The sequence below is a fragment of the Larus michahellis genome, chromosome 2, assembly GCF_964199755.1.
Source record: "Larus michahellis chromosome 2, bLarMic1.1, whole genome shotgun sequence".
NCBI lineage: Eukaryota > Metazoa > Chordata > Aves > Charadriiformes > Laridae > Larus > Larus michahellis.
In genome coordinates this window covers 13,770,777-13,796,891 of record NC_133897.1, presented here as the reverse complement: position 1 = coordinate 13,796,891, position 26,115 = coordinate 13,770,777, and positions in this window count along the sequence as shown.

Genomic DNA, 26,115 nt, shown 5'->3' with positions numbered 1-26,115 from the left:
AGTGAGCTGTTTGGAAAAATGTGCAGTATGCAGCTCTGCCAGTGCCTATTAGATACTATGTGAGCATTTAAAGGTGTTTTGCTATTTAGGGTCTTGTCTATATCATGGAATGCAAAGGATTTTGCTTGGTTGGTTTGTTGTTGCTTTTCTCATATCTATATCTATATCTATATCTATATCTATATCTGTATATCTATCTATCTATCTATATATATAAAATTTACATCTGGATGATCAAACCAAAATTTCAGAATTCTTCATGAATGATTCTGGAAGCCTGGCAGCATGGCATTGTGGAAACAGGCATATCTTTTCACACATGAATGGCTAGGTGGCGTTCTAACTGCGGTGGTAAAAGGGCAGCAGTGAAAATGTGTGCTATGAGATGTGCATTGGAAAAGCATTAGGCTGTCATAAGTTCATATTCCCATAACTTCATGAATGTGCTGTGAAATCAAGTAGCGTAATTGATATGCTCACTTTTTAGCCTGAACGCAAGATTTGGAGGGCCGTACCTATGATACTTATTTTATGAAAAATGTCCCCTTTTTTTTGTAAAACAAATAAACACAAATATATTTACATGCTCTTTTGCATCCTTTTTATTAAGGCTACAGTTATTATAGTAGTTTAGAAAAAATATCTTGACAAAAATAAGTTAAGCAATTTATAGTTTTAAATAGGAACTATATGCATACTACATCCTTTAATTTTTAGAAAAATAGGATAATTTATCTTGTCATGTTAGTAGATCCTCAAAGTATTTGATGGAAACGGACTTTGCTAATGTGTTGCTCTTCTCTTGAAGGAGTAGTTTTCGATTCTTTGTAGTATCTCTCTGGATTGTGCATGGATCTCTTGCCAAGTGCAGCTATCATTGGACTGTGAAGAAAAGTTTATTAAGAAGTGTTAGCAAAATGTGAATTGAGAACAAGCATATAATAATTTATTCAAAAGAAGTTTAAGAAAAAAATAAAGAATAATTTTAGGAAGTCTAGTTAAGATTCAATAGTTAAGATAAAAGCATTGCTTTTCCAGATGAAATAGATATCATCAGGTGCATGGCTAATCCTGACCCATGTGATGTAAAGTGTTTCTAAAAAGGCACAGACTGCTATGGGTTTTGGTGCTGAATTAAAATTAAAAGTTTTTTAAAAGCCTGTGATGAGACATTGCCCTTGAAATGGTTGTGGGCCAAAAGATTTTGTGTGAGTGAAAATCCTTAGTTCTCGGTTATGTGGCACAGTCTCACAGATTTGTACAGCTTTGATCAGCAGTGGGACTCCTTGTGTAAGAAGCTCTTCTGTATCTTTAAAGTTCATTAAAGCGAGCTGGAAGTAAAGCAACAGTCTACTTACCCTGGCCACTAATGTATCCATTTTCTTGAAGCAGTCTCTCACTGTAGATTCATGGATAATGTTAAGTCTGGGCTTCAGCTGTTATTTTAATGGGAAAGAAACTTAGTTTGAACAGTGAGAAGTAAATAGAAGTTCAACATGACTCAGTAAAACAGTACTCTCTGCCAGGCCTGGTCATGACTGAGAGCATTGTAATGCTTCTGTCATATGCAAGCCTGCTGAATGTGTTAATGTTAGAGGTAGTGTAGCACACGCTTGCTATGTCTACAAAGAGATCAGGAAATGAATATATCAAAGAGGCTTCATCCTCTGTGAATAGTTCTTAAACTTACCCCAACTGAATGAACTGTTTGTGCATATATTTAAGTAGTTTACTCAGCTGAAATAGGCTGAATGCAGATCTAAATATTTTCCTGAAGTGTTTTGCATACAATTTGCATTTAATTCTTTACGTTAGCTTGTCTTGACAGATCTCATAAGTAGTTTAAGAAAAGCACATGAAATTGATATTTAGGGAGAATAGTTAAGTACTTCTTCATAGAACTAGTGCAGTCTTTAAGGAGAAGCAAGTTAAATACTCGCTTTAGCCACATTTTTAGGCATCACATCTCAAAATAAGCTCACAGATATACATGTGGGAGTTTAAAACTGCCTGTATCATACGAGTCAGTAAAAGTGCTGAAAGATGCCGGTCATTACTTGCATACAGATGTTTTAGGTGCCATTATTTGAAAACGTACTCTTAAAATTTTTCTATCACATTTTCAGCATACATATTACCAGTTTTATTCGCCATGAATATCTGACTTGAATATCATGCAGTGTAGAAAAAAAAATTGTACTTACGCAAGTCATGAGCTGAGCATGAGCTTCATACATTCTTCTTAGAAACATGTTCTTATTTTGAAAAGGAGTGTCTCCTCTCTTGAAAAACTCAGCAATTTCATGCACTATGTGGACAATGGCTGCATTATCATAATTAACCTGTGATGACAAAAACCAAATACAGACAAATTTGGTGTCTGAACTTAAGTTTCAGTTAATGGTACATTTTTCAACTGCCTGTGTCCAGTTATCATAAGTTCTTAAAAAATTTTCACCGCTTTCTTGTGCTCTTCTAAATTTCTAGTACAAAAAATATAGAAAGTAACATACATTGCAAAGTTTTATTTTAAAATCGGGAATTGTATGTGCAATTTCCAGTTGCAATTTTTGCTTTCGTAAGGTGGACTCCTATTTTGTAATGTAAATATATCTTGCTTTTTTGGCCTGCTTTGATACTCTTGGATGTATTACAACGTAAGAGTCAATAAGAGGACAGGAGTCAAAAGCAGATCTTTTGAATTCAGACCCAAGACAATAGCCTAAGAATGTGCAGCTCTTTCCTTACAAGCACAGTACATAACTGATGAAGGGGAGCTCCCTCTGTCTCAGAGAAGATGGAAATGCAAGAAAGGCTGATAATGCTGTCTGTCACTTTTGTTCCCTGGTTGCAATTTGGAAGCTCCATCAAAAAGATGAGCTGAAAGTGGGCTGAATTAATTGCTTTGGTGTGGTAGCACACTCTCAGACTGGTACCTTCCTGTTTTGTGGCATTGCAGACCTGGACTGAAAGCGAACTATGCGCATGAAGTGCATGGATGTGCTGAGTAGTACATAAAATTACCCCTGCACTACTTTCATGGGGTCTGCTTCTGGCTGAAACTGAAGTTGGCATGTGGTTCTGGTAGTTTCCAGGCTACCAGACTGATTCCAATTAATTTTCCACTTTAAACAGCAGGACTAACAGAAAAGCATCTAACCTGTTTCTTGTAACTTAAATAATAGAAAAGCAAAAAAAATGGCAATTTCCATAAGTAACCTCTTAGGGAGAAAAATTTGGACTGAAAAGTCAACAGTCAGATTAAAAACCTGTAATTTAGTATACCATAATTCTAATGTAAAAGTCTCATGACAAGGTGCATAGATTGTGTGAGGTAGAGCTGTTACAATGAGATAATGTCAAGTACATATCTTTTTCTACTTACTGCTTTTAGCATCTGCTTAGGGAAACACAGATCATCGCTGCTCACTTCTTCACACTCCAAAGAAAAGCCTCTTTCATTCTTAAAGAAAATATAAGCGTAGAAATTTTAAGCATGTGCAAAACCAGGTTTATTATGGAAACAATTCATAGAAGAGTTCACTAATCAGTTGGTCTCATAACAATGAAGTCCATGAATGACTACGGCAATAGAGGACACTATATATCTCATGAGGTTGTGTGAAGAAGATTCATTTGATTATATATTCCCAAGCCTATTTAAAAAGGAAGAAATAGCTGCTTGTTACCTATTTCACCTTTTCTCAAATGTTCCAGGGAGCTCAGTCTGTATGGTGTTGAGGAAAGAGGGCAGGCCACAAAAGAAGCCAAATTGTGAAAGCAAGCATGCTTTCCATATAGCTGATTTCCAAAAACACCTTCAGAGAGTATTTGTACCAAAAACTTTGTGACTGTGGTTGCCCTTCTCTTTGAGTGGGATTATGTCATGATAAAGTAATTTGTGGTGTTGTGGTTTCAGTTGATGCCAATTAGCAGGAATCGCAGATGACTCTGTACTCTAAAATATGTGACTTCTGTGTGGAGGACATGGCACTCCTCTTGGGAAGACAAGCAAATGTCATATATTTAAATAATAAATTTAAGATATTTGGCTTTGTAGGGAAGGAACATCTGGCTCATAATTCTTTAACAATGTAAAAGAAAATGTAGTCAGACAATTATTACACATTTGAGAATTCCTTACACCTAAACTGAAGAAAGATTGAAAATTACATCTGTAGATTGTGACAATATTTTACACATTGACTTACCAGTTTCTCAATGTCCTTTAAAAGCTCACTCCACTGCACGCTTTCAAAGCACTGATGGTTGTTGCTTTGGTGATTACCAAAGGATGTAGCAATAAGGCAGACGGCTAAGAGGAAGAAGCAACTCCTGGAGCAAGACATTGTCTAGTTCTGGAACAATAAGGAAAAGACAGAAGGCTTAATAGAATCAGGAGAGTTTTACAGTTTTGTAAAGTCACACAAGCACAGTTGATTGTTTGCTCCTGCTTATTCACTTTTACTCTGTTTTTACTGATGTGTTGTGATAGGCCTAGTGAATTTAGATTTTATGGTGGAACATTTGAAAGTTAAATATATTTTTCCAATGTATAAGGAGAAAAAAAAATCATATAAGAAAACCTTTTTTTATACTATTCATATAATATGTAAATGTTGTATAAGTTTTTTGAAAAGCCTGTTCTGATTTTCTGAAATACTTATTTTCCCACTGTTTCTTTATGGATAAACACATACAGCATCTAAAAAAATGACATTATTTGCTTTAGTAGATTTAACTAAATGTAAGCGATTGCCTGCTAAATAATGAATTAAAAAATGGATTTTTTTTCTTCAGCAGTTTGCTGTGTAGTAATACCTGTAACCTTGTTACCTGTAACTCATAACATGATTTAAAGCAATTGTTTCTAAACTTAAGGTTATATTTTAGGCATTTTTTTTTTTCATAAATCTCATTTGGCATTACAGTACTAAAGTAAAAAGGAAAAAAGAAATGAGTAAATTAATCTCATCTAGCAAAATCAGCATTAAAATCAAAGAAAGCCTACCTTGTGGATAATATTCAGCTCCTGACTGTGCGCTTCTGAGGGCTTCTGGGGGTACCATTCTGTCAGCTATCTCATTCCCTTTTAAATGCTCTTCTCCCACTTCTACAAATCCCTGACCACCTCCTTTCAGCAGATGATGCAAAGTGAAACTTCTTTCTTTCAGTATTCCATCTCTTCAGGTATGTTGATTTCCAGGTAATAGGATATATGTGGGTGGCACAGAGGCCATATTTTAAAGGTTTTATTTAAAGAGATAAAAACTAGATGGCTGAAGTCTGTAGAACAAAATGTTGATGTTTATTTTACTTTATTTAAAATCACTTTTTAGTTAACAGATGGTAAATATTCGCATACAGGTGATAAAATATAGAACTGTTTTTTGGTATGAACAAATATTGTCTTCTGTCTTTACATTATGAATGTAAAATTTCATATAACATTATGTGATTTATACTTGTATAAGTAATATTGAACATAACAGTAAAAAAGCTTAACTGTACTGATTCTATATGAACATCTAGTTCTAAGTATTATATTTACTTTCAAATGTAAAATACAAACTCGTATGCACACACATATGCATACATGTCACACACATACACATACACATCTACACGTTACTTCCCAAGTACTATGAAATAATCAGCATAAGTTTTTCATGACTGTAGGTTGGAGGTACTGGAGAGAATTAAATTCCAAGAGAGCTAATCCCTACCAAATTAGAAAATGTCTTAATAATATTATATTTTCATTAAATTTTCTCCCTGGGGCTTTTAAATTCCATTAAAACTCAAAGCAGCTCTAACAACCAAATGTACTGTTCTTGATATTTCATACCTGTCTGAGCCCCTTCATCTTACTGCCTAAAGTTTCTCTGTGCCCAAATGTTAAGCACTACATCACTTGCGGACAGAAAGGATTTTGCACTAGATTTTTAAAGGTTTTTTCAGATAGATTGGCTTGTAGTTTTAAAAGTCTTTAGATATCTAACATACAACTTCTGGAAAGCTCATTAAAATCATATTTGTAGCTTTCATCTGTAGCATTTTGTCAGTTTGTCCATTTACCTACTCATCTTGAATAATTTTACTTTACTAATGCTAGTGGATGTCTGTTCTCTATGTGGCATTCATAACTCTTCAGGAACTGTAAGAAGAAACCTAACACCTAGAATTAAGGGGAATTTTTGCCATTTTTCTGAGAGTAAGTAGCTAGGTGTGTGTAATAAGACAGGCCTCATTTTATCTTGTCTTGGAGATGTTCCATGAACATCTTTTCAGCAGTAGATTCTGGATACAGGACTTGAATATTTACCATAAGATCCATGCAGACACTAGGGAAGGGTGAAATTCAGGGTACAGCTGTCTAAGCATAATGCCATGTCAGGAATGAATAGAGAACAGTGGTAACAGGACAAAGAGGACATTGGGAACAGCATGGTGCTGGAAGTTGGAACATTTTTGGACTTGATTGCCCATTTCAGTGTGATCACAGCTTTCAGTGAGAGCTGCCTGGCTATCTAACTTGATGCTACAGATGTGGACCTAAATCTTAGGGATTAATTTCTATTCAGATGTGTTGACTTTTCAATGCCTAAGAAAAAATAAGAAAAGTGATAATTTACTGATTACTAATTTAAATTTCAACAATGAAATTTTAGACCGCTGAAGTTGTGTGCTAACCTCAGTGTGCGTTTCTTAGCATTCAGCACAGAAAATTGCTTATTAGTTGGATGCTCAGTTTCCATGAACAACCGTATAAAGGAACAGTTCTGAAATTCTAAAATGGTTTGCAAGATTGAAAATATTAGTTTCCCTTTGAACTGAGCACATTTATAAAATGTTTTAAATAGACTGGATGGTGCTAAATATATATTACTCCATGCGTAGGGAACCATGCTGGTTAAGTTTCAGATTCTAGCACACATGTTATGTATGTTAATGTAAATGTCTTTAAACAGTTGAAAGCTAAGCAGGGTGGAAAAAATGAAGTGTCAAATTTTCACACACAGACATCTGTCAGTCATCTTTCAGACCAAGACAATTTAAACACTAAATTTTTCATGTAATATTTAGTCTTAGGTTTGCTTTTGATTGAACATCATTGGAAAATATAGGTTCTATATTATATCTTCAGTGGTCTTTCCATAGGAAAAAATTAGAGAAGTGTTTTGGGGGAGTAGAAGAGTTGCATGAAAATTGCCTGTGCTCCTTATCTTTGTCTTCTCATTTCTTCCTTTTCCCATTGTGGCTTCTTGAGAGATCAAGACTGGAATAGAAGATGCATAATGATCGCTGTGTAGTATCTCATGATTAGATCATATCTATTCTTTCTATAATTTTATTGTACCTGCAATAAAATTTGACTGGACCACTTTGGAGGGAATATTCAAGGAAGAGGTGCAGTGGGGCTGCAGCTAAAACAAAACAGTTTTCAAAAGATGCTTCTTTATCTTTATTGCCAGTTGGGGTTCTTTCTCAGAAGACTGATGAAATAACTGGATTGTGAGCCTGAAGTTTACCTCTGTTGATGTTTGTAATCATTTGTCTGACATAGGAATTCAAATAGGTTATTTTGAAAAAAAAATCTTATGTGAACCTACAAATCTTTCAGTACCAGATTCTTTAAAATGTATTTCTCTGTAAAATTAGACTGTCTTAGTGAGAAAAGCATAGATATTACTTGTTTGTTGTTAGAGGGATAGACTTTTCTTGATCTGAAAGATGACTGACAGATGTCTGTGTTTAAATTTGCCACTTGATTTTTTCCACCCTGTTTAGCTTTCAAAATTAGGCGTCACACTTCAGCATAATGCTGTCACTTCCTTTTGTGCACTGGAACTCCATGACTTACCGGGGCTAGGCATCTGAAATGCTTTAGCTTTTTTCCTTTAATGTTTTCTCCTTCTATTGTGGTCTTTCTTTTACAAGATGCTCAGCAGTGATGTTGTAAAACTTTCTCTGCTGTGTTTCTAATTAAAACATTTGCAAACAGACAAAAAAACAAAGACCTGTAAAAGAATTAACTAAGAAAAATATTACACAGAATATTTATTGAATGTAAGAACCAAAGTTTTTGTTGTGGTTTGGCCCCTTTCTGCTGGTTTGCCAGAGGAAACAGCAGCTAGCTTTCTTGAAGTGAGGTAATTGAATACCATCAGTATCGCTATATAACTACAAGAAATCCTTGTGCTCCAAGATCCCGTTCTGTTTGGGACCGATGTGTATGGGAGAGGTGTTTCCACTCCACCCTGCTCCTTTTTTTTCTTTTTTTTCGTGTGGGTGTGAACTAGATTTTTTGGACAGGCACACCTTCCTGCTTGAAGCGTATTTGCAGAAAGTGAAAGCCACACCTGAAATAAAGTAATTTCCTGTTGATCAGGAAAAGTAATCCAAAAAGTTTGCAAGTTAAACATCTAACCTCACTGCTTAGAATTTCAAACTAGAGTCCTGTAAATGGAATCGAAGCTCTCAAAAAAACGTACTTTCACTAGTTCAAGACGGATAGTGAGGAAATGATTAACCCTTGTTAGGCGTGGTATAAATGTAAGTTATAAATCATCTTTAAGGTACCAAAATGGAACTTGGAAGATCTGGATATCCAGACTTTTTATCTTGGTGACTTTTGTGCAATCACTGTTTTCTTTAGTACTTTATCTCTAGAAGAGTGTCCATAGGGAAAGTTAGGATTCTGTTTATTTGGAGGAGTTTAACAGAAGGCTTAGCTGTCTGCAGAAAGGTACCTGAATATGGTTGCAGAGTAGAGCAGGAAAACCTAGGCGAGAGCTTGTAATAATAGCATAGCCAGGAACAGCAAGCTCTCTGGAGACTCAGCAATGTGAACATGGATAGGCTCTTTCCTATCATAATTTAACCACTTGTACCATTCTTAGTGAAGACAGCTGCAGCATGATGTAAACTATGCACATGTTCATATGGTATGCATTTTTCTTTTTGGTATTCACAAGGTAGATGTCCTGCAAATTTGTCATAGCTCAGAATGACAAACACTAAAAGTAAAATATTTACCAGGAAGGGCAGAGAATACTAGTATTTTGTGACAGCTGTAAGTACCTGTTGCTTCATGGGAAAAGAATTCAGATTGCTTAAAATATCTTTTAAATAAATTGTCTCACTTTAACTTAAATGAAATTTTGTAACAGGTTGTAATATTTTTGTGACTGTTAGGACATTAGATATATAAGAATACAGAGGCTGAATTGAGAAGACCTATGGTGGTTTAATAACCTGCTATTAAGATGATGGGGTTTTAATTCTATTTTATTTGGCCATAAGTATTGTCTTGATTCAGCATGCTACATTTTAGTATAGAAGAAAAGGCAAATGTGATTTAATTTGGATTGCATGCCAATGTTTTATTTGTGTTGAAAACGCGGTATTGTTTGAATACTCAAGCTCTGAGTGTGTGGAATCACCAGGTGGCAGGGGTCGGTTATGGAGAGTGATGGTTATGGACATGGCCTGAAGACCTGGAAGCACTGGCTGGATGGACGGTCCCAAAGAGTGGTGGTCAATGGAGTTAAATCCAACTGGTGGCCGGTCGCAAGTGGTGTTCCTTAGGACTCAGTGTTGGGACCATTTCTGTTTAACATCTTTATTGATGATCTTGATAAGGACATAGAGTGTATCATCAGTAAGTTTGCAGATGACACCACGTTAAGCGGGAGTGTTGATCTCCACGAGGATAGGGAGGCTCTACAGAGAGACTTGGATAGATTGGATCGATGGGCCAACGCTAAAGGTATGAGCTTCAACAAGGCCAAGTGCCAGGTCCTGCACTTGGGCCACAACAATCCCATGCATCACTACAGGCATGGGGAAGTGTGGCTGGAGAGCTGCCCGGCAGAAAAGGACCTGGGGGTTCTGATTGACAAGCAGCTGAATATGAGCCAGCAGTGTGCCCAGGTGGCCCGGAAAGCCAATGGCATCCTGCCTTGTATTAGAAATAGTGTGACCAGCAGAAGGAGGGAGGTGATTGTCCCCCTGTACTCAGCACTGGTGAGGCCACACCTTGAGTATTGTGTCCAGTTCTGGGCACCTCAATACGAGAGAGATATCGAGGTGCTGGAGCGAGTGCAGAGGAGGGCAACGAAGCTGGTGAAGGGCCTGCAGAATAAATCCTATGAGGAGCAATTGAAGGAGCTGGGACTGTTTATTTTGAGGAAGAGGAGGCTGAGGGGAGACCTCATCACTCTCTACAACTACTTGAAAGGACATTGTAGATAGGTTGGTGCTGGTCTCTTCTCACAGGTAATTAGCGATAGAACAAGAGGGAATGGGTTCAAGCTGCAGCAGGGTAGGTTTAGGCTGAACATTAGGAAAAAATTCTTCACAGAAAGCGTGGTCAGACACTGGAATAGGCTGCCCAGGGAGGTGGTGGAGTCACCATCCCTGAATGTGTTTAAGACTCGTCTTAAAGAGTCATTTAAATGTGGTGTTGGGGGATATGGTGTAGGGGAGAACTTTGTAGAGTGGGATTGGTGGTTGGACTCGATGATCCCAAGGGTCTTTTCCAACCTAAATGATCCTATGATTCTATGAAAAGAATCCTTTTTTTTTTTTTTCTATGATTCTATGACCTCACTCCTTAGATCTCAAGTCAGGTGCCTTCATATTTGTAGGAAGCTGAAGGAACCTCCCTGTATTTACAGAAATAGTGCAGAAGTCTCATGGCTTCCTGATTTCACTAGGGCCAGGTGTAGGAATTTGGTACATAAGAGGTTAAAAATGTTGGTGTCCCCTTATCTCCTGTGGGGGGAGAGACAAGAGGTGTGAAAAACAGCTGAAGGAGGGAGTCTTGTGGCAGCAGGACAGTCCTGTTTTGGCTTGAAATTGCAGGAATAGGCAGATAAATGGCTTCAGCGCAGAATCTTGAAAGCCACAGTGCCTGGAGTGAGACCTTTTGCTTAATTATCCATGAAATTAATATTAAAATTGACACCCCTAAGTATGATAATAAGCTAAAAGAAGAACATGCTAAAGATATATGACTATAGCACCTGAATCTTCACCCAAATCATGCTAAAATGTCATGCCAGGGAGGAGGTCTGATAAGGTTAGGATATAAGGGATATTGAGGAGAGTATCAGGAGACACATCTCTCCGAGGGACGAGAAACTTGAGACCTAGAAGAGACAGTCAATGGACTGTGCTCCTCTTCCTCTACCAAGACAGGGTTGTCTTCTTGGTAAGCATTGTGCCTTTACCTTTTGGTGAAGAACACCTGGGATACCATTTATTCATTTATTCATCTATTTTGCTAGCATTATGGTATTATATTAGTACTATTGCAGCTAGTGCATTTATCAGTGGCAATTCTGAACATGTTAGATCTGTCACTTCAATAAATCATTTTATCTTTTCAACTTTGCAGATCTGTATCACTGAAAGTGCTTTGCAGGGCGCTGAAACAGGCAAACATTGAACTGTTTCAGTGAAGGCCCTTAGCAGGGCTCTGAAACAGGAAATCATTTATCTTTACAGCTTTGTGATGGTGTCTCAGTGAAAGCTTCCAGCAGGATCTGAGATGGGCAAACACTGAGCTGTCTTACAACTCTTGGCTCTGAAAAAGAACTGTTTCAGTGAAGGCCCTTGACAGGGCCCTGAAACAGAAGCAAAACTAACACCCTTTTAACATGACACCAAGTCTTCCGGTGCACTTAGCACAGCTGTTTTGAGAGATACTCCACTACAGAGGGACCATTTTAAACATGCCGATACTTGATTGTCATTCTGAAAGTTTCCAACCTCTGGAGCTCTTGGATTCTGGAATAATTTTCTAATTGGCATAATGATAAAGTATATTTTATATTAACATACAAGCCTTATAAGTTGATGAAAAGTATAATGTAAACCAGTGTGTACCAGAGCTGGAGGCTGGATTCAGCAATTTTAGAAGTTTCTTCATTTTTTTTTTTTTTGTAAGGTGTGGTCTAGAGTAAACATCCTTCAGAATGTTTTACCTCAGCCAGATTGAATTGTGATCTGAAAGCCAGAAAATGGCAGTAAAGTAAAAGATGCCTCACAACCACGTCACTCCCTAATTAAAATAATTGTACTAAGTATTGGATTAGTTAAACATTCTGGTTGGGCATGAATCTTGTTTGAGAATTTTTAATCCCTACCACTTTTGGTATCATTTCCTTCCTTCCATAGTTTTTAATACTCACTGCTTTCTATTCCTGAAGTTTATGCATCTGTTTTAGAATTCACACTCCTTTCTTTCTGTGTACAATTTTTCATGCAACAGCACAGCTCTATGTGCCAGGTATTCCTGAGTTCATGTTTGGCAGAAGTTTGTGGTTTATATAATCTCTTTACCAATATTGTAACAGGAAGCCTTTTAGTTGTCATTATTTTGGCATCCATACTGAGGCACTATCAAAATGCTTGGCTTCCTGGAAGGGCTGATTAGCCAGGCTCTGAAAATCATGCTTTTAATAATTAAAATATCAAAAATTATCAAATATTTTGAAAATTATGGCCATGTCTAGCCGTGCACCTTTTCTTAAAACTTACTTTGAACTCACCCTGCTTGTATGCAAATGTCTATGGAAGTAAGCCTGCTAGCACTTAGTTTTTGTTAATTAACTCATTTCTGTCAGAAGATAATACAGAAATGTTTTTGGAAAATCTATTGATTAGCTATACAGTTCAGCTGTTCAGTAGAGTGTCATCATTTGGGGTTTGTCATTCAAAATTTAAAATTAAGATCCTATTTAATTAACTGTTTAATTCCCATCAAAATCCATAGAATTTCTCACTTACTTAAAGGTAAATGCAATTAAAACATGGATGGATTTAGCTATGTACTTCAGTGTTGAAAACATAAATAACTGACATTTATGGCAGGATACATGAAAAACCTATACTGCCTTACGGGAGTATAAAAATGGTGGAAATCCAGTAAATTCTTACCAAAAAACCTCATGATTTGTGTTTGGCAGATGAAATTCCTACTTTGGGGAAGAATTAGTAAAAGAGCAGAAAGGCCAATAAAACACAGAAACAGGAGAAAAACTAGGAGCAAATATATTAATAAGAAAACTCTACCAATTTTCAAATTTCTGCAAACTTCTTAAGTCTTGTCATGTTCTTTATCTTTACACGATTCCTAATGTGAAGTCTGGACTCCGAAGCTGGGTGCAAAGGTTCCAGAAACGGTACCTGGAGAAGTCAGATGCTTTAAAACAGATCTGAAACAGTAGGTACACTGAGAGACTAAGCTGAAAAGGAAATATGTGCAGTCTTCCTTGAGATGGGTAGTGTCTGCTACTTCCTGAGCTGTGTTGTTATTCCAGCAGTTGGAGGACAGGTGTTGCTTGCACGTGCAGCTTAGATTCCCACACACACAGCAAATTCTAATGCTTTTCATTGAATAATAATAATAATAAAAGGTTAATATAAGTTGAAAAAAATCAGTTTTTAAAATCCACGTGAGGGATTGTGAAGCCTTGGTATATGCAGGGGGGACAGGGGATCTTGTCTACCTAAACTTCCGTAAGGCTTTCAATACTGTCTCCCATAATATCCTCATAGAGAAGCTTTGGATGTATGGGCTGGATGAGCAGACAGTGAGGAGGACTGAAAGCTGGCTGAATGGCCAGGCCCAGAAGGTGGTGATCAGTGGCACAAAATCTAGTTGTAGGCCAGTAAGTAGCAGAGTACTCCAGACTGGCTCCAGTCCTGTTCAACTTCTTCATTAATGATCTGTATGATGGGATAGAGTGTACCCTCATCAAGTTTGCAGATGACACTAACCTGGGAGGAGCACTGATATGCCGGAGGATTGTGCTGCTATCCAAAGGGACGTCAACAGGCTGCAGAAATGGGCCAACACAAATCTCATGAAGTTTGGCAAGGGGAAGTGCAAAGTCCTGCACCCAGGGAGGAACAACCCTGTGGACTAGTATATGCTGGAGGCTACTCATCTGGAAAGCAGCTTTGCAGAAAAGGACCTGGTGGTCCTAGTGAACACCAAATTGAACATGAGCCAGGCATGTGCCCTTGTGGCAAAGAAGGCTAACAGTATCCTAGGCTGCATTAGGAGCAGTACTGCCAGCAAGTCAAGGGAGGTGAACCTTCCCATCTACTCAGCACCGGTGAGGCCACATCGGGAGTACTGTGTCCAGTACTGGGCTCCCCAGTACGTGAGAGACATGAACATACTGGGGAGAGTCCAATAAAGGAGCACTAGGATGATTGAGGGACTGGAGCATCTCTGTTATGAGGAAAGGCTGAGAGAGCTGTGACTGTTTAGCTTAGAGAAGGCAGTGGTTCAGGGGGGGATCTTACTAATTTCTATAAATACCTGAAGGGAGGGTGCAAAGAGGATGGAGCCGGGCTCTTTTCAGTGGTGCCCAGTGATAGGACCAGAGGCAATGGGCACAAACTGGAACACAGGAGGTTCCCTCTGAACATCAGGAAACACTTTTTTACTGTGACAGTGACTGAGTGCTGGCAGAGGTTGCCCAGGGAGATTGTGGAGTCTCCATCTTTGGAGATATTCAAAAGCCACCTGGGCATGGTCCTGGGCATCTGGCTCTAGGTGGTGCTGCTTGAGCAGGAGTTTGGACCAGGTGACGTCCAGAGTTCCCCTTCAACCTCAACTATTCTATGATTCTGTGATTGGATACAAGGGAAAATTGTTGGGAAAGAAAAATTATTTTGCTTTACAGTGTAGGTTACAAACATAAAGGGCCTACATAGGCAAGTATCATTTGTCTTTTTCATCTTCTCTCACTGGTCATCAGTACACTTCTATTCTGTTGGTGAGTGCTGGTGGTGATCTTGGACATCTCCTGAGACTACCACGTCCACGAGGAGAGGAGAGTGAAGGTTTATAACTTGTTCTGTGTTGTCTGCTGGCTGGCTGACATGTTCACATTAATTGACATCTCTCATTCATTGTGATTGCATTATTATAAATGAGATGCCGTCTGCCTATGCAGTGAAGTCCCTGCAGAGGCATGTTATATGTAGAGCATGGGACAATGGGGGTTGGCAGGTGGTGTGGGTTAAGTCCTCACATATGACTGTGGGATGTGAGTTGATGGATTTAGAAGACTTAAGGCAGAGTCTTCCACAGAGTGGGCTATCAGCATTGCTTATGAGCTCCCTTTGCCGAATGCTAGAATGTTGCTAACCGTTTGCCTGTAGAGATCAACCCAGGACCTGTGACAGTTAGACAGTAGGGACGCTCAGAGAACTTGATGCCAATTTAACTGTTGGAGATGCTATAACAGAACTTCACCCTCATCCAAGTAGGAATGCTAACCATTATGTTAAATTGATGGCTCTATTCCAAAGAAATGTATGCGTGCAGAGGGACAGCCAGAAACATGGCTGATGTCCCTCAGTTTAGAATGAACTATAACCTGGTGATTAAGGAAGGCTGTACTGACTAGGGATGAACATAATAACCATCCAGCCTGTATTAACTGTTTCATTTAGTTAAGTCTTGTGCCTGCCCTGACTGCTTACTAAGGCAGTTACAGGCAATGTGAGAGACATATAGCGTTTCATTTATTAGCATGCAAAGGGGAAGAGGCGCTACTGTTCTTCCCCAGATATGCTTTAAAAGCAAACTTCATTGACTTCTCTAGAGAGCCAGTCCATTTTGTCTTCCCAAAATAGAGCTGATCCATTTTGTCTTCCCGAAGTATTAGATTGCCTCCCTTGAGAGTTTCAGACACTGGGTTCATGTCATGCTTAAACGTGAGACAGATGCTGGACAGACTCAGTAGAGTACGGGACAATATTATTAAATCGATAGAATAAATGAATGGCAAAAAGCTGAGGTTCTGTTAAATTGAGGCATCTCTAAGGCTTTCAGAATTGATGTTTTGAACATAAGTATACAATGCATGAAACCAAGATCAATTCAATTCTTTTTGGAATTGTTCCAAGATAATCCTTTAAAATATATATATAATAATAATAATAATTATAATCCTCTAAAACAGTAGACATTGCTGCCTACTGTTATAGCTACCTTTTATTCCCCCTCCAAATATATATGTAATGTACCCTGTAATAGCTGGTCAATGTGCATTAACCTATAACTTGAAAAAAATCCATTATTCACAAGATTCCACCCACCTGCAGGAAAATTTTATTACATGACTTCTGACATTTAAACAGTGAATGAAACTAGAAATGTCCAGGGGACTTTCAGCCTTTTAGAAACTGGTGGTTAATTACTAATTATTGCATGGAAAACCTTGAGGATTAAAAAAGGGGGGCAACCAGGAAGAATGGATAATACAATGTAAAAGGAAAAGCTTTTTCCAGTGAAAATTTGATGTCCTCAGTTCTCAAGTACATCTCCAGAAATCAGGGTTTTTTGGTCTCTAAATATATAGCAGAAGAGTATGGGCATATCTGAAATGGTTTCTGTTACAATGTCTCCTTCTGTTTTCCCTTCTTATCTGTAGATTTGACAAATTAGATGAATGTGTGGTAAAAACCAAATACCTCATTTTTGCAGCCATACAGTGTAATCGAAAGTCTCCAGAGACTAAGCACCTTCATTTTGTTTTCTGGAAAAACCTAGGAGGACTCATATCTTTAAAAATTCATAGCAAATAACTCATATTTAGGTAAAGCCCAGTAATAAACCTGAATGTAGGAGGCCTAAGGTCAGAACTCTCCTCTGCTTAACATAGTGCAGCCTCATAATCCAGAGAAGTGCCAGCCTCATTTGTAACAAAATATTTTAGCTTTATGGCAGTTGTGCAGTTATACCTGAATTAAGAAATGATGTGCTCAAGGAAAGCACATGAGTATGATAAATTTTTCATAATGTGGTAAGTGAACCAGTGTAGTTTGGGAGCTGTTAGTAGAGGGTTTTGGACTACCTCTGCCCATTGATTGTATAACAAGATTGAATTAAATTAATGAGATTTTCTTAAACATGAATGTTGATCATTTGCAGATGGAAAAATTATAGAAGTTACTTTTTAAACTTCTACATGTATTAAGCACTCTGCAGTTTCTGTTTCCTTGCAGTCATTGTACTTTAGGAAAGCATAACTTCGGTGCAAAATGAATGGGAAGTGGAGGTAACAAATGTGGAAAGAATAAAGCCAGTTTATTTTCAGTTCCCAGAAATGGACATTTAGAAGATAATGTATAGTCTACTTAATATTTTTGATTGTCAGTAGGAGCTCTGTCTTGACTTGCAGTAGCAATTACAAGTTGAGGTGTCATCATCTTTTTTTTTCTTCTTTTAAACAGGGTACTTAGGGGAAAATGCACCATTATTACAAAGGCATTTTATAAAGTCTGCCCTTAGAAATCTATACGTGACTTTTCACACAACCTAGAAACTTAAAAGTATGAAACTTTTATTTCTGAACAGAAAATACATAACAAATGTGATTTGAATGAGTTTAAATTTTTAGCACAAAGTTTTTCATGTTTTTTAGAAGAGGTATTTGAAGTAGCATTTAATTATTCGGTGTTTTTAAAGCTTTATGATTTTTATAGTTTACTGCAAATACAATTTTCCCCAAATCCCAGAATCTTCAAAGAAGCATAAAGTGGTAGATTTACATATATCTTAATCGAAGATAAAATGAGATGCGTTTATTTTCATTCTTGCTGTTATCAGAATTCAGGAAGATATTGTAAACTAATAAAGATATTAGTTGCACTTTTCATTTAATATATAGAAAAAATAAGTAGTTTGCAAGAAGATTTGAGAATGGCATTTGTTATAATTTTTTAAGCCAAACTTTTATAGTGATTGGTTTTTTTGAACTACAGAGCAAAATGAGATCTTAAAAAAATTGTTAAGTCATAACTTGTTGAAAAATACAGCCTGATAATACTGGTAAGAAGACCAATAAACAAGGTTGAAAAAGCTACCAGTTTTTAAAATAAAACCTTAATTCTGAGCAGAAAAAGTTATGTCTGTGTAATAAATGTTTAGTCATCTTTACTGTGGACTTTGAAAGGAGTCGCAGTAGTGTGACATGGATAGTTATATGCAATCTGCCTATATATACATAGCTAAAACATTTTGTATAGCAAACTTTCTAATTTCATATGCTTTAGATTGTTCCAGTTGCCTAATGGACTTTATTTTTCACTGTGCAAAATCATAATGTTCAATTCCTAACTTTCATTTTTGTTGTTCAGAGTAACACTGAATGGTTTCACTTTACTCTAACCAGTGGCTGGAGAACACTCTCCACCCTTCCTACAGATTTACTCTCCACCCTTCCTACAAAGTTATCCCTTTACAATAAATTGCAGAAACTTTTTAATGCCCAGCTCAGTTTTTGTTTTGTTTTATAGTTGCATTTCTTGAAATGGACAATTGTTTGTATGCTGCATTCCTGCCAATTCCAGACTGGGTTGATTTTTTTTTTTTTTAATTCACTTAATTCCATTAATGGGTTTCCTGGCATTAAGTGGAACTTCTCTGATCATGACTTAACAGTGAGACTTGGGGAGTTTCACAGCTACCTCACATTTGATGACTCTGCATTGGGATAAAGTCTGACACATTTGCTTTCCTTTCCTTCCAGAGTACCCCTGGCCATTCCCGTGCAATATGTTAAGTTCAAAAGGAAGGACGGGGCTTTGTAGCCTGAAAGAAAGCCTTGTAACCCTTAGGCCAGCTGTTTGATTTGGTCTGTGAGAGATTCAAGACCCCAGAGAATATCTTTGAATACTTTAGGAAAAGCTATACATTTGGAAGAGTGGCAAGGTGTGGCATTACAAGGTACTTGTAATTTCTGCTGATCATCTCAAACCTGGTTTCAAGGCGGCATTCCAAAATGGTGTCTTCATGTAGGACTGACGTGTTTGTCACTTGTTGATCTTGCAAATTGCAATTGATGGCTGTTCTTCATATTCCTGGTGTATAACTTGAGTTGAAAAATAAGTCATTCAGGTTTTCCTTTGCTAAGGCACAGGACTTGCATAGCCTTCTTACTGTCCTATGTGGTTTGACAGAAAAACCCTTACAATGGCTAACACCATTGCTGTGTATACTTTCCACTGGATACTAAAAGTAGCACAAAATACATTTTTAAATTATGTCATACGAGGTTAAACTAATAACGTCACCTGGCAAAACTAGGTACATCTTTAATAAGTGGAGTTATTTGCTTTTTTTATATATATTGTATGGTTTACTTTCTTCTCAAAGGAGTTCATTTCACATGCTGTAAGGTGACTTTGTGATGCAGATGAAAGCATTGTCCCCACTTACGATTAGGAGATTAGTTTTAGAAACATGCTCCTGATCCAAAACACTAATACCGCTTCATCTGAGCTTGTCATCTAAGGTTTCTTTAACAATCAATGAAGGTAAATAGACAATTCCAGAATGTGATTTATTGGCACTTAGACAGTCTTTGAGGACTGATGTCTTGAAATGTTTATTTGTTTATTGATGTAAAAGGAATCTACAATTAGTAGCTCAGGCTTAGATGTCTAACAGCTAAAATTGGTGCTTTGGGCTAGGATCCAAACTGATGATGATCAGGCTGCTTAAAGTATCTTATTCAGTTGCTCCAAAAAAAGATCACCTTAACAGTTAAAATAGATCTGTTATTCTCAAATTGATCATCGTAGTTTTCTTTGATCAATCTCAGCTGTCAAGTGTTTGAGGTTTTTAGACAAAGCCATCTCCTAATGGATCTAGTCAAAAGCTTAAGTGTTGAAAGCAATCATTGTTGAGCGGTTCTGTAACACATTTATAGTTTCTGGTATATAGACTAAGGAGTATACCTTGTGATTTTTCTTAGCTGTGAATTTGTATATCTAAAATGAATTTTGTAAACAAGAAAGTATATGAAGGATGAATTTATTTTGTGTAATAGTTACTGTTTACAAGTTATCAGTTATATAAGTAGTTTTTGGTGCTTCTTCTCTAGGCAATGGGGTTTAGGGTAAATCACTTCATCCCGGAACAGATGGAATAAGTTAGCCTATAGAGAAATCTATTTTCTTAATATAATAAAATAGATGGGAAAATATCGCGAGGTCATCTGGTCTAACTCCCTGCTCAAAGTAGGGCCAGCCTTAGGGCAGCTTTCACACAGGTGTCCAGCTGAGTTTTGAATATCTCCAGTATGAAGAGATACAACCTCTCTGGGCACCCCTTTTCAATTTTTAATTACCCTCATTGGGAAAGTTTGTTGTTTTGTTTATTTTTATAATTAGTCAGAATTTCTTTTATTGCAATATGTGTCCTTTGCCAATTGTCCTATCCTCTAAGAGGAATCTGACTATATCTTCTCCATATCCTCTCTTTAAGTAGCTGTAGATCTCCCCTTACATTTCTTTCTTTCAGGCTCTCAGCCTGAAAGCCCAGTTTTCTCAGCCTCTACTCACATAGCTTGTGCTCCAGGCCCCTAATCATCTTGGTGACCCTTTTCTGAATTTGCTCCAGTATGACAATATCTTTTTTGTGCTGGGAAGCTCAAAGCTAGACAAAGTATACCAGGAGAGCTTGCACAAGGGCTCAATAGAAGAGAATAATCATTTCCTTGGACCTGCTCGCCAGCTCTTGCTAATATATTCCAGTATGTCTTCTTCTACTGCAAGGGTGCAGTGTTGATTCATTTTCATGGCCATAGAAAGCTGTTTTCTAGCCGGTAGCACTCAGCGTCTGCAGTTTAGTGGGGTTATTCCATCCAAAGTCCAGGACTTTCCATTTACCTTTGATGAACTTGAGGAGATCTGTCTATATCTCTAATCTGTTGAAATTGCTCTGGGTGAAATTCCTCCACCCTCCAGTGTACAGGCCCCTTCCTCCCAGTTTGATATTTTCTACAAAACTGCAGGGAGTATATTCCCTTCCATTGTTTAGGTCATTAAAAAAGATGTTAAAAGTACTGGCCCCAGCATAGATTCCTGAGGAGCGCTGTTGGAACTCAGTATCGGTTGCCTTTGTGCTGTTGATTTCAACCCTTTGAGCCTGTCCAGACAATTTTCCACTCATCTTATAGCTCGTGTATTGAAACTGTATTTCAGCAATTTCACTATTAGGATGCTTTGCGAGACCATGTCAAAACCCTTGCTAAGATATTAAAATTAGTTGTATGAGTCACAAAAGCATGGAGAAACATTTTTTAGTCAAAGGCTTGCGAATCTGCAAGCCCAACAGTGTAATCAGGGAGAGATCAAACATTCAACTTTAACGCAACTAGCCAGAATCAGAACCTATCACGTGGTCATTGTGCTTTTTGCCATTTGAGTGCTCTAGATAAATGGGAATTCAACTACAAAGGCTCAAAAAAACATTCCTGATGATTAATCTTCATACTTGTCTCATCTTGCAGCTCCCAATATTTACTCTGAGTGTTATTCCCTTCTCTGAATATGTTAAAGGTGTAATATGCATTCCAGGCGATTGCACAGTAGTTTTAGTCAGGAAATAATTGTCTTTTATATTTGGATCTAGTGAATTAGGGCTTGAATCTCACCATGTTGGGATATTCTTATTCTTATATTTAATTAATTAAAAACATAGTAACATCTCATGTGTTTCAGTAAAGGTCCTCAAATTAACTAGGACTGCAAGACTGATTTTACAAGCAAAAGCTTTAGTTATTACAAGGCCTATTCTATAGTTCAAGTGGATAAATTTTCCATGGAACTTGTACTCTTGTTTCTCTTAGGCTGTGTTCAGACATCTCAGTGTAATTACTTGCTATTACCTCTTAGTGCATGCCCTAACCACATTGGAACAAGAAGTGAATCTGTGCTGGCATGAGGCAACACCGTTTCCCTTCCTGTTTCTGTATTCTTTTTCCCATTTGAACAAAATGCATTGACAGAAGCCAAAACAGCATTAAAAGCCAACCGAGGTTCCAGCATGCCTGAAAACTACATTCATTTGCCCTGTTGGTGCAGGGACCTTAGCAAGCCCCATGTGAGTGATGGTTTGTTGTGTCAGAGCATGTCTTCTTCTTTTACTTGGTATTTTTAACCCTAAAAGGCCAAGATGTGAAAATTTTCTTTCTCTGTCTAGGAAGACATACCAACCCTGTCCTACATAGCTGTAAAATCACATACGTAACCACTACAAAACTCTGTTGGTAACAGATTGATGTGAAGTTAACAACTCCGTAAAAAGACATCAAAGTGGTACTGAATTGCGGTGTTAAGTCCAGATCTTAAGTGAGGGCTTTTCATTTGCATCCAGCAGGTTTTCTGTTCATCTCTTCTTTCCACTTTGTCTCTCTTGCATAAACCGTGCAAGCTGAAATGAATAAAACATTCAACATCCAACAGGAAATGAGACCTTGTAAGATATTTCATTATGCTTCTTACACTACACAGAAAACACAAATTGTTTCTAAAGGAGAACAAGTTATCTCTGAAATTACACAATAAAATGAGGAAAATGAAACTCAGTCTGCTGTTCGTACATAGAATGAGCCGTATGTACAAAAGGAAAACCTCAGCCTAGTATCTTGAAACACGCAGATGAAATCTGATGTTTCTATTACAGCGAAAGTTCAGACAGAATATATGACCTGCTCTAGACCAGTAGGTTTTTGTGGAGAAGCACCTCAGGAACTACGACTATCTGGAAGAACTCAGAACAGTTTAAAGATTTCCTTTTGATTCTTTGCTTCAAGTGCATATTTTTTCATTTTTTTTATTCAGTGTGTACTTAAAGGTACTTGTCAGTGCTAGCAATGGACCCTCACTACAGGGAGTCAGTCAGTTCTGTGCTGTCCCTGTGTTACTCTTAGACATTGGACAGCATATGCTACAGCAGTTGGGCATCTCTCAGCTTTTCTGGATCTGTTGCGAGTGTATTCCAGACCATTACCAGAAACTACAAGATATATCCACCTTCAGGCCTCTGAAGTCCATAGTTTGGCTAATTCCATAAACTAATTTATTATGTATGAATAATCTTATTTACTTGGCTACTTTTGTTTATTTTTTCTATTATGTCTTCTTGCCTCCCATCGTGATATAATTCCCAGCAGAACTGCTCTATTTTGTAGCATTATGGGCAGGATAGCCCCTCTGTTCGTATTTTCAATCCTGCGTATAGCACTATGCCAAGAGAATCTCTTTTATGATTCTGCTTAGAAAATAATTTTGACACAGATTGGCTTTACCCATATTACCTTACTTTGCTTATTTTATATTTTTTCTGAAGATTGCATGTGCTTATGCATCTGTGTTCTAGTTATGATTGCTATTTGACCATTTAATATTTTCCTAAGTTTCTTACATTTTATTGTCAGAACTGTTTGGTTTATAGAATCATAGAATCGTCTAGGTTGGAAGGGACCTTTAAGATCAATGAGTCTAACCATCAACTGCCAAAACCATCACTAAACCGTGTCCCTAAGCACCATGTCTACACATCTTTTAAATACCTCCAGGGATGGTGATTCAACCACTTCCCTGGGCAATCTGTTCCAATGTTTGATAACCCTTTCGGTGAAGAATTTTTTCTTTATATCCAATCTAAATCTCCTGTGACGCAACTTGAAGCCATTTCCTCTTGTCCTGTTGCCTGTTACTTGGAGAAGAGACCAATCCCCACCTCTCTATACCTCCTTTCAGGTAGTTGTAGAGAGCGATAAGATCTCCCCTCAGCCTCCTTTTCTCCAACCCCAGTTCCTTCAGCCACTCCTTATCATGTTTAGCATCATAATGTTGAAAATCCATCTGGGATTAAGATTTTGAGTAGTTTGAAGTGCATTCTGTGTGTGCTTGCGTGTGCATGTACTTTGCAGCTGAGCCAGTTTTTCTGTATAGGCTTTTATAACGCCCTGAAAAACTGAATACTAAATCTCTGACTGGCATATCTTCAGTGCTCATTCCTTTGGTGCATGGATTCCTTGAAAATGGTAGCTTAGAAGTATTACGACTTGTATAACTTTTTCTGAAGTTGAAATCTCAATGCCTGTACAATAGTTTAAAGTTACATGAATGTAGCTGATAGATTTTCCTGAGAAATGGCTGTGATACATTTTATCATCTTCCATATCAGTGCAGATTGTGACAATCTTAAGAATTACTGTAATTAGACTAGCAGAAGTATTAATTTCTTTGCATGCCTCAGAAATAGTTTGAACTACACAGTATTTGACTGCGAACTACAGTTTGACAGTGAACTACACTACTTTTGTGATTTTATCTCAGGACTGGAATAATATAAAATTCCAGCAGAGGGAACCCTTATACCTTGTAACACTCATTTTATGTTCGTATGAGTCTGTTGTTCCTGGATGAGTACTTTGTTCTCACATAAATGTTTGGCTTTTCAGTCTACCAAAAAAAGTAAAGTTCAAAATACTGAACTTCAATATAGCGTGTAACTTGTAGAAAAAGTGTTTAGGATTTTTCCTTAGGACAAATTGAAAATTTGAAAACAGAAAACAAAGGGTGTTGTACTAGGGAAATATAATTTATAGCATCAAAAAATTCTCAAAGAGAAGCTATCAGTTCTATAAATAAAATATAAAAACAACTACTTTATCTACCCCCTGGTCACCTGTTTTCGTGTTTGAAAACCACAACCTACATTTTAAGTGTCAATTTTAAAAGGAGGCCCTAAGAATTTATATTGGTCACGCCTCTTCCACCCATGATAGGCTCAGTGTTTGGTGTGAGCACTGCAGGTGGGTCAAGTTGTCTAGGCATCAACCTATTCCCATAGCTTTACTGAGGATATTTTGAGTATTTTCTTATATTATGTCAAACCTTTTTTAATCAGATCAAAGTAGAGCCTGTGGAGACACTAAAGTTATAGCCATAAACCTGAAGTATATAACATCATTTTATTGATTTATGCGTAATTTTAGTAACTCTCTACACGTTGCTTTCTATACTGTATTTTGCCTGCACTTGTGCTTACGTTCGGTGCAGGAAAAGACTAATGTGAGGCCTATAGGATGCTTAGACATTTTGTGACTGTTTTTTGCTGTTTCACCAGTACAGTTAAATTCTAAATATACTGGATCCATCACTGGAATTCTTCCATTCATGCTGTCAGCTGCTCAGTCCTCGCACCTGTCCAGATGCTGACCCTATATTTTCTGGGTGATCCAGCCTGAAGTTCAGTAGCAGAGCATGTGCACACACATACGCAAGCATACACAGAATAGAGAGCATGCTTGCACAGAAAATAGGTAGAAATAGAGTTTAATGGAGAGGCCAGGTTACAGGGCTTGGCCACACAACAGTACTCGCCTGCAGCCTGCTTACCTGTGACCTGCCACCTTTTAGTCCCTCCTGCTCTTCCCCAATCCACCTTGATCCCTGACACTACCTTTGTCCTTTGAGGAATCCCCTCAAAATGCCCCATAAGTCGTCTCATGCAGACTGGCTCGCCTCCTCAAATATCCCATAAGAAGTATGGTCTTTTCTATGAGACCCTTGATCATGTTGTTTTTCGTTGTACTGGTTACAAAGTGCTAGCTGGCCCTTTCAGTGGCTGAACAGATGGGTCCTGAGTGGCCCATCAGGCAGGGAGAGTTCTGGTCTTCACTGTTGTCTCGGTTATCTGCTGCTTGTTAGGGTTTCTCTACCTCTGTCTTTGATTTATAGCTTTTTCTGTTCGTTGTCTTTGTCTCTTATGCTGAATAGCCATTAACTAAATACATTCCTGAACCAGATACCCATACAATCCAGATAACCTTCCCTTGTGCATTTCAGCCATACCTGCACTGCAGAAGAAACTCCCCGACAATTCTTTCTCTGTGTCATCATTTACAAGGAGGATCCTCAGAGTCTGAAAGAAATCATAAAAATTCTACAGTTCATCAGGTCTTGTGAAATGAAATGAAGAAATTATACATCCAAGGGTAGTTAGTTGATTTAAGCATTCACAGAAACATTAGCTGCTGCGCTTCACTCAGTGAGGTAGTTCCTGTGTCTGGTGCTGTAGTTTTGCATGTTCTTTTGCATTCTGTGCTGCAAAATGAAGAAACTTCTAGCCTTAGTTTGAGACACAGCAACAAAGGGAAAAATGTGAACTAGGAAATAAATGTTAATACATTGTATATAGAGTTATCTGAGGTAATAGAGCTGGAAGAGGATTGAGGAGGCCATCTGTTCCATTCTGCTGCCCCGACTCAGGCTTGACTC